A 15,099-nucleotide genomic window follows, 5' to 3' on the forward strand; every position below is an offset into this window, starting at 1 on the left:
ATGAGCAGGGGAGGTGCAGAGAGAGAGGGGGACACAGAATCTGAAATAGGCTCCAGGCTCCGAGCTGTCAACACAGAGGCAGACATAGGGCTCGAACTCACAAACCCTGAGATCCTGTCCTGAGCTGAACTCAGATGCTTAACCAACCGAGCCACCCAGGTATGCCCCCCTGTTGTAGTATTTTTTAATTAGACATTGAAAATATGAAAAATAAAGAGGCCTCCTGAGAAAATCCATTGGTACAAATTCCCCTGCTTGACATGGGGAGGAAATATTCACACTGGAGATGATCCTCCAAGAATTAAAAGGGGTTACTAACCCAAAGAAGAGCTCAATGCATTCACATATGTGGAGGGTGTGCATGCAAGCTGATTATCCAGTGAAGGATGGGATGAAGAGACACTGGGTTACATGCATATTACACCCACTTTGTCTTCCTGAGTTTCTTTCAGTTCAACCCCCTTTTCTCCTGTCTTTACCCCTTGTTGCTCATTGTCTATTTTCCCCATGCCTCTCAAGATTCTCATTCACTATGCTGAGTGATATCTACAAAAAACACAGCGGTTCTCAGAATGACAACTGGATTCCAATCATTCCAGGACACTTTTCTAACAGTGGCTAGGCTAGGAAAATCCTAATGGAATCTATTTCCACATACTCATCTTCTGTACATGTGGTTTCCTAAATTAGGTCTGCCCTTGAATGACCATGGAATACATCCAGGTTCTCCTCCTATACTTTTCACTATCAACTCATCCCATTTTAGCCGGCGGGATCAATTATATTTTTCAAAAACTACACTCTGACCTTAACAGCCTCTGGAATTAAGAGGCTAAAACTTCACCAAGTAAATTTGTCAAAAGTAGCAGACACCTTGAATTCCCACTCCACACAGGTGCCGACACCAGGGCCCAACACGGAGACAGGGCCATCTGAGATGCCACCACCATTTCATTGCAAATGTGAGGTCACACTTTCTACCTGGCAACTGGACATGTAAAGTGCCATGACTCAAAAGGCAGTACAAATAGGAGAAAACAGTTTTTGCAAAATTCCAGGACAATTCATGGATTGGCTGGACACCAGAAGCTATAGTGAACCCAAATCCAACAAAGACCAATCTTCTCAGAGGAGCTGAAAAATATAAAAGAGGCTCTCAGAGAATACACACTCATCTAAATACCCTACCTGAACATTAATGGAAAGGAGATAATCCAATATACACATTCTCTCTGACAACAACCAGACAGAGCAGAAGGAGGTCAGGATGTAGCAGGGTCTCATAGAATGACAAGATGAAGGAACACTGGCTTACCACCACTTTTGAAATACATAAAGTGGGTAAGGAAATGTGCCCACAGTACCTACAATTAAGGGTACAATGAAGGAAAAGGCTATAGGTCAGACATATTGCTGAAAGTCTGTCTTGAACTGGATATTGAAAGCAACTCGTCCTCTGATAGTAAGCATTGGCCGAGACTACTGAGACCCAAGCAATAAATGCCTAGAACTGCATATTCTAAGGTGAGGTACTCTGCTAACGGGATAAAACCTGACAAAAACTAGGTCTGCTAGCATTAGCCCACCAAGTGGAAGTGAAAGAAGGGGGAAAGAAACTTTGGACGCAGTTACCAGCGTGGTAAGCGCTGTCTTCACTGTCCTGAATCTGGGCCTCCTCCCACTTCCCCCAATCTCATAACCAAACATCTGGGAGACACCTTCTGAGAAAATGCAACATTTATTTTTTTTTTTAATTTTTTTTTTCAAGGTTTATTTATTTTGGGGACAGAGAGAGACAGAGCATGAATGGGGGAGGGGCAGAGAGAGAGGGAGACACAGAATCGGAAACAGGCTCCAGGCTCTGAGTCATCATCCCAGAGCCCGACGCGGGGCTCGAACTCACGGACTGCGAGATCGTGACCTGGCTGAAGTCGGACGCTTAACCGACTGCGCCACCCAGGCGCCCCAACATTTGTTTTTTTTTTATGTTTTTATTTTATTTTTGAGAGAGAGACAGAGTGCAAGCAGGGGAGGGGCAGAGAGTGAGACACAGAATCTGAAGCAGGCTCCAGGCTCTGAGCTGTCAGTGCAGAGCCTGATGCTGAGCTCGAACTCACAGACTGTGAAATTATTACCTGAGCTGAAGTCAGACACTTAACCAACTGAGCCACCCAGGCGCCCTGGAAAATGCTACATTTAGAGGCCAAACTAATTAAAAAGAGAAACAGCTGGGTAGAACAGTGATGCTGAAGGTGCTAGACAAACAGCAAGAAGAAGGATCTCACCAAGGGGGTCTAAGTCTCTTGATCCTCTTCCTGTCATTACCAATACAGATGTGGCCAGACAGGCTTGAAACATGGGGTCGGGCATAGATAACCAGGTGACCTCCACTCCTTGTCCTCCAGGACAGCTGGCAGGGCCAAGGAGCTATGTGCACAGCTAACTACAACCTTCATATCATTTTCCCAATATACAACCTTCCCAAATACATTTTCCCAAATACAATCTTCATGTCATTTTCCCACTCACTGTATTTATGGACCTCAGTACATTCTGCATAACCTACTGCCCCAAATACTTTATCAATGAGCTCAGCTACTGCCCCTGCGTCCTGTTCTATACTTAACCGTATTTTTCCAAAAGGGCACTGTGACCTACCTGATCAGCATCCAGGAAAAGGGAGTTTCAAACCCTGTGGAGGCAATCTGCCAAAAGCATGTGGGACAAAGCCTGATGTAACTTTCCCTCTTTTACATTAAGACAAACTGGTCAACTTTTGTGGCCATTTTGTAGCAGCAACAACTTTTCTCTCAGGAACATAGAACAGTTTTGAAAAGATGGCAAATTGTTCCTTGGCTACAAGAGATATAGTGTGTAAGACCATCTACATGGTTTTATGCATCAAAACTGGCCAGTAAGCCCTGAATTTTGTTGAAGATTGCAAATCTCCTTGCTGGTGGGCATCCAAGGCCATAGATAATAACACCTTCAACGTTCAAGTCGACAAGATACCAGAATACCATGAAAAGTGTTGAACATCAGAGAAATTTTTCTGATACCATGTGAACATGCACAGTTCAACACAGCACACATTAAAATACCAGTTACATATTAGTACACAGAGTAGATGATGAATCGCTGGATTCACAGGTCTCTCGATGATAAAATCATTTTTAGCTTTTGATCTTTTCACTACAAGTTCTCTCTCCTGCTTTCAGACACCTTCTGCAGAAACAGAGACCGGGAATATTTTTCCACAGACAGCACACCGCCAGCTTCCTGGAGATCATCTACTAACCTCAGCTGGAGGCCCAGGATGTGAATAGGAGGGGCTATGCGGTGGGAGCAACAGGCACTAGTAAGCACTGACTTGCACATTCTTCCAGCCATTCTCCAGCCCACCAAAAAATGTACTTTTAAAAACAATTGGGCGTCAATCGGACAGGTGATTTAAGTCCTATCCTACCTCTACCTGCCTAACCCTCCAAACTATTTCAACAGGTAGCATACACAACGGCATCCCAGAAAATCTATCTTACTCCTAAACAGGCCCACACAGCCTAGAAGAGGATGCATGGTGGGAGGACCCTTACGCGCCCCCTCACACACCATGTAGATAAGGAATGTGCGAGCAGATCCTAGGGAGCCACGCTACTCATGACCTGGCCTGCACTGCTCTACTGATCCAGGTAGGCTTCATCTCCCCTGATCTGCCCTTGCTGTGCCGCCAGACAGATCAGGGGAGTCTCGTCCACTGATTCAACCGGGGTCAACCCAGGTGCCATGGATCCCTGGCACCCTATCCACTCTGACATGGAAAGCACAGTCCTCCGGTGGGGGAACCCTACTGACCCTCTCAGCCACCTAGATTACAGGATGCTCTACCAGATCCTAAGGAATCGCTCTTAGGCACAAACCTGGCCAGAGTGGCCGTCATAATAAAAGGGCATCATAACTTCGGGGGCCACACATTCTAGACGAAACCTGTCATCTCACGCACAGAGATATATGAAGCCAAGGCCAGAGCCCAAATTCTCATTCCACTAAACACATGAAAAAATTTAACATTTTGACCCTTGAATACTTTAAAAAAGAGTAAAAGTGAAGAATGAGGCAAATGTGCCAGCTTCCCGTGATTCTCACTCCACACATCAAAATGAAGACGGGGTAACAAAAGGGGACTTAACGACCTCAGTGCATGTTGCTCCCCACTTGTGGAGAACCTCTTCGAGGCTGCAGCTAAGTGCTTGTTCAACCTGCAGCTCCATGCTCCGATGGGGGCAGGGCAGAAAGCCCCGTATCTCAACAGACCCTGAGAGGATGAGGAAGCACCTCATGAGGAGGACGGCTGGAAGAGAGGACTCAAGTGCAACCTTTCAGAAAGCTTCCCTCATGGTGCCTGGACTCCCATAGGAAGAACAGCAGGAGCTAGAACTGCTCCTGCCGATACAGAAAGAAAGAGGCTGACGTTGGAGAGGACTGCACATCTGCCAGCTGCAGAAGAAAGACATGTATTTTCCAGAGTTCACCTGTAGACCGTGAAAAAGGAACAATAGCGGGCATTTTCTCCACCCTCATGAAGGGGGAACCGAGATTACGTCTCCCGTGCCTCAAGCAAATAACAGTTTCAGAAAGCTGGATGTATGTCCCTGGAGTTAGGGGGACAGTGGGACAAGTGTGTGACACAGAAATTAACTTGAGAACCTGAGGCAGGGACCAACTGGGTCGGAAGATACAAGAGAGGACAGGCTTAGAGCAGACGGCACTTCTAACAGCTGCTGTAAGAACAGCTGTGTTTTCTATGGTCCACACACATACTCTGCGAAAGGGAATCTCAAAAGTGAAACACCAAAGATGGGCACCTGGACAGACGGAAAACCCCGATACAAGAGAGGCCTAATGAAGCCTGGCTGTGCAGGGGGGTGTAACGTCCAGAGAGAAGCCACATCCCTGGGCCCTTTAGATAACGGGACCCAAGGCACTAGTATCTAACTCACACAGGGAAGGAAGACCTGCGGAGGAAAAGCCTGTGGTTTTCCGAAGTCAGTACGTGTACCCTGAGAAAGCGATAATAGTAAGCATTTTCTCCACTCTCATAAGGACCAAACAAAGATCACTTCCTCCTGACCTTAATCAAATAAAAGCAAATAAAAGCAAGCTTGAGAAAGCTGGACTCGTGTCTTCTTCAGTTAGCCAGATACCAGAACTAATGTCCGACTCATGCAAGCAGGTCAGGAGTCAAGGGCTGGAGATGTCTGGCTAGAAGATATAAGAGGGCTGGACTGAATGCAAACTACAGTTCATCCACATTCACAGGACTGTGACTTCCAAGGTCAACATGAGAACCCTATAAAAGTGAGTATACCAGGTTGTCTTAAAGGGAAGGCACCAAGGTAGAGAAGCCAGAGAAGTAGTGACTCCAATGGAAATGTGGGTTATTTCGTGGCCAGTTAGAGGAAAGGCACCTGATGAGGCAGGAGCCAGCAGTCTCAGGTCCCTTTAGGAAGCTCGAAATGTGTCCACGACGGTGTCAGCTCAGGACTTCACTGTTCACAGCCCCCAAACCACATTACAACTTTACAGACCAGGCCAAGATGCGGACTTCTCCACACACCTCTCTCCCTGGAGATCACATCCGGAATGGTGATCAAGGAGTAGAGGGAGCAGATGAAGAGAGGAAAGGCAACAAGAAGTACTATATCTATCCTATTAACACATATGCACACATCATCGGCAGGATGACAAAATCCATGAAGGCTCCAGTTGGTTTAGACAGAAATTCCCAGTATTCAGGAACATAGCATTTTGACTGTTATAGTACACTGTGCTTCTAGCTGCTTGGAAGTGACCACAGGATGGTTGCTTATTTAAGAGTTAACAGTTGGCTATCGGACCTTCTGGAAATTTCCTCCCAGACTAGGGAAGAACATATCCCAAGGGACTTTTCATGCATAAGTAGGAGAGAAAAAAGTTACTTTCTCTTTACACTTGTCAAACGATACTCAACAAACTTTTGACAAAGACCTATTCTAAAAGAAAGCCCGTGTTTTAGAAAAGTTTCTGCTTTCCCTCCAACAACTGTAGGACAACAATATCAAAAAAGTATCTCAAAAAAGAAACACTTGGAAAGCTCTGTGCAAATTTGAATAGATACCCTTAGAAAAAGTCACCTCATCTGAGAAAAAGGAACTTCACAACTATGTTGCTCAAATAAGAGCATCCCATTTCGGCCTACAGGACATCACCTATATTTTCCCAACAGCATATTATGGCCTTAGCCTCCAAGTGGAAGGAATTAAAAATCCTGTGGGATCAATCTGTCAAAAGCTTCTGAAAACTCAAGAGCTTGGGCCAGGGGCCCACATGAAGACAGGTCACTTCAAGGCACCTTCACTGCCATGTGCCCAAACTTGGGCTCAGGCTTCCTGGCCTGGCGAGGAACCCACAGAGCCTGCAGGACTGACGTGATGCTATACAGACTGCAAAAGGAACATAAAGGTGAGAAGCTAGTGCTCACCAAAACAAAGCACTGCCTACAATGGCCAGACAGATGAGTAGATCCCTGAAGCTGCGGTGAACTCAACAACCAGAAAATACTGAGACTTTTTAATGGGCCTTTAAATTTAGAAAACAGTCCCCCTGAGAGAACCCAAAAGGCTAAACACCGAGGCTTGAAAGTGCAGAGACAACGTCACAACGGGGATATTCCGATATGGACGTTTTCGCTGAGAGATATATGAAGGCAGTCACATATGTGAGGGGTCTCCATGCACCCTGAAAACTCCTACAAGGATGGGACAAAGGGATACTGCCTTCCCTCACTTTACCCCAACATGACTTCCCACTACCCTCTGTGCCCCCACTTTTCTCTCCTTCTCTGCCATACTGCAACCTTGCGTTCACGTCAGTTTCTTCAGTATGACACTGACAGCATAAGCAACCAAAGTAAAAGTAATTGAACCGGAAATTATCAAAATTTTTAAAATTTTATGTCCAATAACAGTATCAAAAAGGGAAGACAAACCACAAAATAAGAAAAACTATTTGTAAATTGTATCTGATAATGTTGTAGTACCTAGAATAAACAAAGAACTCTTAAAAGTCTATGAACAAAAGACAACCCAAATAAACAATGGGCATTTCTCCAAAAAAGATACACAAATGGCCAAAATGCACATGAAAAGATGCTTGACCTCATTAAGTCATTAGGCAAATGCAAATCAAAACCACAATGAGATACCACTTCACACACAACAGGATGGCTATAATCATGCACACGGACAATAACAAGTGTTGGCAAGGATTTGGGGAAATCAGAATCCTTGTACATTACTAGCATGTGATGGGGATGCTGCTGCGGAAAGCACTGTAATGGGTCCTTAAAAAAGCCAAACAGAGGGGCGCCTGGGTGGCGCAGTCGGTTAAGCGTCCGACTTCAGCCAGGTCACGATCTCGCGGTCCGTGAGTTCGAGCCCCGCGTTGGGCTCTGGGCTGATGGCTCAGAGCCTGGAGCCTGTTTCCGATTCTGTGTCTCCCTCTCTCTCTGCCCCTCCCCCGTTCATGCTCTGTCTCAAAAATAAATAAAACGTTAAAAAAAAAATTTAAAAAAAAAAAAAAAAAAAGCCAAACAGAGTTACCATACGGTCCAGCAATTCCAGTATAGACACACACCAAGACAACTGAAAAATATGTCCACACAAAAACTTATCCTCAAATGTTCATAGCAGCATTATTCACAATAGGCCAAAAGTGGAAACAACCCAAATGTCCATCAGCTGAAGAATGGATAAACAAATTAGCTTTACTATGGAATATTATTCACCTATAAAAAGGAGTGAAGGCAGAGCAAAGAGGATTTTTAGAGTACCAAAAGTACTCTGTACGATATTATAACGATAGATATATGTCATTCATTTGCCCAAACCCACAGATTGTACAACACCAAGCATGTACCCTAAGGTGAACTATGGACTTTGGGTGATTAACGACGAGTCGATACAGGTTCATCCTCACCAAAAAATGTACCATTCTGGTGAGCAACATTGATAATGAGGGAGACTACGCATGTGTGGGGACAGGGGGCATATGGGCAATCTCTGTACCTTCCTCTCAATTTCATATTAAACCTAGAACTACTCTAACAAAAAGTCCTTTTTAAAAAAGGAATGAATGGGGGCAGCTGGGCGGCTCAGTAGGTTGAGTATCCGACTTAGCTCAGGTCATGATCTCACAGTTCGTGAGTTCAAGCCGCACGTCGGGCTCCATGCGGACAGCTCAGAGCCTGGAGCCTGCTTCGGATTCTGTATCTCCCTCTGCCCTCCCCTGTTCACGCTCTCCCTCTCTATCAAAAATAAATAAGCATTAACAAAAAAAGGAATGAATGATTGACTCGTGCTGCAACATGGATCAACCTTGGAAACTTTATGATATATATGCGAAAGAAGTCATTCACAAAAGATTGCACATCATAAGATTCTATTTATAGCAAATGCCCACAACAGGGAAATCCTTAGAGTCAGATAATAGATTAGTTGTTGTCAGGTGATGCACTAGAGTGAGGGAACTAAGAGTGATTGTTAAAAGGTATGGGGTAGCACTTTGAGGTAACAGAAATGTTCTAGAATAAGATAGCGGAAACAGTTGTGTAACAATGAATATACTAAAAATCACTGTATGGATGTGAGCTGTATTTCAAAAAACGGCAAAATTAAACAGCAATGAAGATTCATCAAACTCACTGTTTGTGCAGGTCACAAATTCAGGCACTGCTGAGCTGAGTGCTTCTGGCCCAGGGCACAGCACAAGGCTACGGTCAAGATGTCACCAGGGTTGCAGTCATCAGAATCGACTGGAGGTGGAAGATTTGGTTCCAAGGCGGTGCAGTGACAAGGCTGGCATGGTGGTGCCAGAAGTTCGTGGGAGGCCCAGTTTCTTCCCATAGGCTTCTCCACAGGCTGCTTGAGTGTCCTCATGACTTGGTGCATGACTTCTCCTAGAATGAAAGAGGGACAAATGTTGCTACCTCAAGCAAATGACAAAAGGTTTCAGAAATCTTGTGTCTCCTGTAGGTTGAAGATGAGAGGAACTAGTGTCTGACTCACACAAGTAAAGTCCAGAGGCTGTGGCTGGACTGTCCTTAGCAGATGGGACAATAAAATGACAACCTTAGATGTAAACTGAACTGGCAGAAAATGCAGAAAAACCTATGTTTCTAGGGAACAGATGTGGACTCCACAAAAGACAGCGGCCTGATAATGTCTTAAAAGGAAAAGCAGCCAAGAGGCTACCCAACACAGGGGTGGGTCACAAAAGACCTAGAAACCGAGGGGGTGTCTAAGTGGCTATGCAGAGGAAAGACACTCAGTGTGGCAGGGCTTGCACTGTGAGGTCCCTCAAGGAACCTGCAACCATCCGATGGTGTCAGACAGGGATTTCCTCCAACATCACGGAGCTCCAGCCCATATCACAACTTTGCCAACCATGCAAAGGCATGCCTTTCTCCCACAGTCCTCATACTCTCTGGGCCCCAGTGACAGATCAGAAATAGTGTGTGGTCATATATGCGTTCAGGGCACTCACGTGACCATGGACTCAGGTCTGTGAGTACCATTGGAATTTTAGCTCGATGATAGCAGGGACACATCTGTTTTGTTACTGCTGTCTCCCAATGACAGTGTATGGTACATAGTAGGTGCTCAAAAAATATTTTTGAGCCCTACCTCAAAAATATACAAAATAACTCAAAAATAATCAAATACCACCTATAAATCTCTTAGAAGGAAACATAGGTGTAAAAAAGATAGATAAATTGGACTTCATCAAAATTAAAACCTTTTGCATCAAAGGTTATTGTCAAGAAAGTAGAAAGACAACCCACAGAATGGAAGAAAATATTTGCTAATGTCTGAAAAGGGTTTATCATCCAGAATATATAAACACGTATAACTCAACAGCAGAAAGAAAAACCACCCAATTACAAAATGAGCAAGGGATTTCAATAGACATTTCTCCAAAGACTATGCACAAATCCCCAATAAGCACCTGAAAGGGTACTGAACATCATTAGTCATTTGGTCAGTGCCAATCAAAACCACCATGAGATACTGCTTCACACACAATAGGAGGACTATAACCAAAACAATGTACAATACCAGCTGTTGAGTAGGATGTGGAGAAACCAGATCCCTCACACATTGCTGGTATAAATGTAAAATGGTATAGCTGCTTTAGATAACACCTTGACAGGTCCTCAAAAAGTTCAACATAGAGTTCCCATATAGCCCAGCAATCCAGTCTTAAACGTATATCCAAGATAAGGGAAAACATATGTTCACACAAAAACTTGTACAAGAATGTTCACAGCACCATCATCCCTAATAGTCTAAAAGTATGAACAACCAGGGTGCCTGGCTGGCTCAGTGAGTAGAGCATGCGACTCTTGACCTCAGGTACTTCATGCCCCATGTTGGGTGTAGAGATTTAAGTAAATAAACGAATGAATGAATGAATGAATGAATGAATGAATGAATGAATGAAAGTATAAACAACCTAAAAACCCAACAATTTATGAATGGGGAAACAAAATAAGTACATCCATACAATGGAATATTGTTCAGCCATTAAAAGGAATGAAGTATCAATGCACGCTACAACACAGAAACCATTAAACTTTGTCGCAAACCATGAGTCTGGAGTTCTCTCTTGTCTAGCAAGAGAGCGGACACAGCACTGAATATGAGAGAAGCTAATGTCCAGGGGGAGACAAGAGCCCCGAGCAGGGGTTTCATCTCCATGTTTATTGAGCTCACAAGATATCACCCACGGGCGACTGTGAAGAAAACAAGATCTTACACACGTGAACGTGGAGAAAAGAACCAACAATAATCATTTACTTGCGTGTGTAAGAAGCAAAGGGTCTGGGGGCGCAAGTGGAGTTTGTGATCAAAGTGCAATAGTATATTGGCATCATATGGAAAGTACTCGTGATCCCATTACAATATCTCACTAGCTAACCTCAGGCACTTTCGCCCAGTGGTGGCGGGTTTCCGCCCTAAGCTTTTTTTCTAAACTGTTTATGTAAGTAGAACCTATTTCCCCACAAAGCTTAAGAAGCCACACACAAAAAGATAAATAATATGTGATTCTACTTATATGAGGCACCTGGAATAGTCAAATTCAGAGACCAAAAGTAGACTGGTGGTTTCCAGGGCCTGAAGGGAGGAGAGAATGGAGACTTCTTGTTTAATCGGTATAGTTTCAATTTGGGAAGATGAAAAAAATCTGAAGGCTACTGACGAATGCATAACAATGTGAATGTACTTACTGTCACTGAACTATACACTAAAAAATGGTTAAAATGGTATTGTTATGTATATTTTACCACAAGAAAAAAGGAATGAGGTACCAATATATGCTACAACACAGATGAACCTTGAAAGCATTATACTTAAGTGAAAGAAGCCAGAAGCAAAGGGACACATATTGTAAGATTCTATTTATATGAATAAGAAATGTCCAGAACAAGCAAATCTGTAAAGAGCAGAAGCAGATTAGTCATCACCAGGGGCTAGAGGGAAGGGAGTAATTGACTGCTAAGAGCTTAAAGTTTCTTTTGGGGGGTGATGGAAATGTTCTGGAATTAAATAGTGGTGAGCCCTACTACAAAGCTGTAATCATCAAGACAGTACGGGGTGCCCGGGTGGCTCAGTAAGTTGAGCATCCGACTTCGGCTCAGGTCATGATCTCGCGGTCTGTGAGTTCAAGCCCCGCGTCGGGCTCTGTGCTGACAGCTCAGAGACTGGAGCCTGCTTTGGATTCTGTGTCTCCCTCACTCTCTGCCCCTCCCCCACTCATGCTCTGTGTCTCTCTCTCTCTCTCTCTGTCAAAAATAAACAAACATTAAAAAAAATTTTTTAAAGAAGTATGGTATTGGCACAAAAACAGACACATAGACCAATGGAATAGAATAGAGGCCCCAGAACTGGACCCACAAATGTATGGCCAATTAATCATTGACAAAGCAAGAAAGAGCATCTAATGGGAAATAGTGGTGAGCACAGAGCACAACATGATGGCTATACTAACAACCACTGAATTACACATTTTAAAATGATAAATTACATGTTTTATGAATTTTACCTCAAAAATAATTTGGACAAAAAGTCTTCCACTAGAATGAGCAATCTAAGCACAGGACTGAAACTATCCTCTTTATGACTGAGCCTAAGAAATCACAAAGCATTCCTCCTGTCATATCCATAAGAAGTGAGTCCTAAGTCTAGCCCACATTCCTAATCAGGTTTTACATTTATATCATAAAACTCATAGCATAGCAGTTTCACAACATGGGAAAGGTATTAATGCCTCCCATCTGCAGATGAAACTCAGGCTCAGAGAGGTTACATACATTTCCCAAGGCCACAAGGCCAATAGGTGGCAGAGTTCCGACAGGAACCTAGACTCGGCTGACTCCACAATCTGTGCCCTTGCCCTCCATCAATGGTGGTTCTTAACCAGACACACCACCTGTGAAACCCTAGATGACTTGGACCCCCCACACACAAAGGACCTCTTAAATAAACATTTCTAGGGCTTGGTCAGTACACTTGAATGTTTTTAAGCTCCCCAGGTGTTTCTGAGATGCATTCTATATAGAGAACCACCCCCTCTGTGCCTGATGGGTTTTGTCTTATTAATCTGGACAGTTGACTCCAGCTGGATGGTCAGTGCCTTGGGGGCAAGGCCCCCACCTCCAGCTCCTTTGTGACTGCCACTGTGACAGCATAGTGTCTGCCTACAAGAGGCAGGCAGGCAGGAAACATCATTGGACAGGGCAAGTGACACCCAGAACGCCAGTTGCCAAGGGATTCCAGTGAAACTAAGAGGAGCACAGCTGGTGCCTGAGAGCTGGCCGACCTGGCCACTCTCTCCAGTGGGCAGGAGGTTCGCTGGGGCCCACTTGGTGGGCATCCCCTGCTGTCAACTGGGGCGCCTCAGCTTAGCCCAGAGCAGAGGTGCCAGGGCATAACACTCAAGTTTCCTCTCCCAGTTCTCAAACTAAGAGGCCCAACTTAGGGCCTAGAATTCTCTAAGGCTTGTTGGCTGATTAGCAGTCAACAGGGATCACGGAAGCCGACCTCGGGGCATGGGCCTGAGCCGAATCCCTGGGAATCAGTCCCGAACCCCTCGGGCCCCACTCCCCTTCCACGTGGAACAGGAGGTCAGGGAAGGAGAATGGGAACAACGAGAGCAACCTCGTCAAAGGACTCCTGCCCACGGGCCGTCCGAAAGTCAAGACTTGCCAGACAACGTCATGGGTAAGGACAAGCTTCCCCAGACCCCCACCTCAGAAAAGGGAGGTGGCTTCATATTTTCCTCCTTTGCCCACAGGAAAGGGGTGTTGGGAAACAAAAACCAAAGCATACAACGGGCAGGACTGGGGTGAGAGAAGAGTCTGAAAGGGAAGGTTTCCTATCTGCCTCAAAGGGTTGTCACGAGGAGCAAAGATATAATATGTGAAAGTAACTGGAAACCAAGGCAGTTAGGAATAGTAGGTGTCATTTAGAAAATCAAGTGCTGTGCTCACTTTGGCAGCACACATACTAGTAAGTCAAGTGCTCACAAGAGTGCCAGGTGCCTTGGGAAACAGATGAATTCGTCATCAATTTCAACTCCAGGGAGCTGACAGTCTAGGAGAGGAAAGACAAACTGTTAGGATGGCTTCTGTGAGATTCAGAAGGATGACAAGAGTTCACAGGAAGACAGGACTCACAGGGGGCATAAGGGCTGCCAGTGGCCCCTGTCTTTCTGGTATACCTCATGTCTCCTCCCCCCAGTTCTCACTTACCATCCTAGCAAATGGGTGAGTGATGGGGTTGTCAGAGGATGGAACAACGCTGTGCTGGGAGAAAGGGTTCTCTGGGAACTTACCAAGTCTTAATTTTTAAAAATTATGCACACCTTGAGACAAGCTTAAGTCACCTCTGTGCCCTTCCTGCTGAAAGAGTGCCTTTCCCACTGGAAAAGAATAAATAGTCTCGAGATACTGCTTTTCAGGTTAGACCTTTCTTCAAGTTTTCCCAGGATTTAAAAGGGATACAACAGGAGAGGGGAGTGATCACTATTCACCCAGCTCACTGCAAGGAAAAGGAAAGTAAATGTCTGTTAAAGGTATAAAATGCAAGCCATTCCAAAGCAGAATGGTTCATTTCAGCTTTTGGTGAGGAGACAGGATGGCGCGCGGTAGCGAAGCTTTGTGGGTTAGGTGGGTGCCAAAGGATGAGGATCTAAAACAGCGCTGACTGCAGAAGGCCAGTCACCAGCTCACCAATGGTGGGAGACCATCTCCAGCGAAGCTTTCCGAAGACCTGGGCCTGCATGGATGAGCAATGCTGAAGGCAGGCGGGAAGGAGGGCAGGAAGACGGGGAGACCACTCACCATGGACGCCACAAAGCAGTCTTCCAGGAGTTGGGCACCACGTGGCAGCCGAGGCCTGCCCCAGAGCACAAGCGCAAACACCCGCGGGAGTGCGGGAGGGGGGGGCGGGAGAAGGGGAGGGGCGGACAGGGGCAGGGGAAGGGACTGGGGGCCTGAAGGAGCAGCGGAGGGAGTAGGATGCCAGGAACCTTTAGCCCTATTCCCATCAAACTCAAACTCTTCCGAGATATATAATAGGCTGGACCGGGGGTAAGGCTTGAGTTTGGAAAAATTAGGTTTCCTATCTGCCTCAAAGGACTGTCACAAGTAGCAGCTATAATATGCCAAAGCATCTGAAAACTAAGACTGTTGGGAACATTAGGGGTCATTTAGAAAATCAAGCGCTTACAATAGCAAATGGTCCCAGAGTGCCAGGTGCCTTGGGAAACAAAAGATGAATTAAACATCGATTTCAACTCCAGGGAGCTTGACAGTCTAACAGAGGCAAAACACGGTGACTTCTGCGGGTTTCAGAAAGACGCCAAGAGCTCGCAGGAAAATAGACGGGATCCTCCTGTAATATGATGGGGTAATTATCAGAAGACGGAACAACACTGTGCTGGGAGAAAAGTCTGCTTTTCTGGGAACTTTTCAAGTCTTAATTTAAAAACAAAACAAAACAC

Source organism: Leopardus geoffroyi, chromosome X (assembly GCF_018350155.1).
Source record: "Leopardus geoffroyi isolate Oge1 chromosome X, O.geoffroyi_Oge1_pat1.0, whole genome shotgun sequence".
Classification (NCBI taxonomy): Eukaryota; Metazoa; Chordata; class Mammalia; order Carnivora; family Felidae; genus Leopardus; species Leopardus geoffroyi.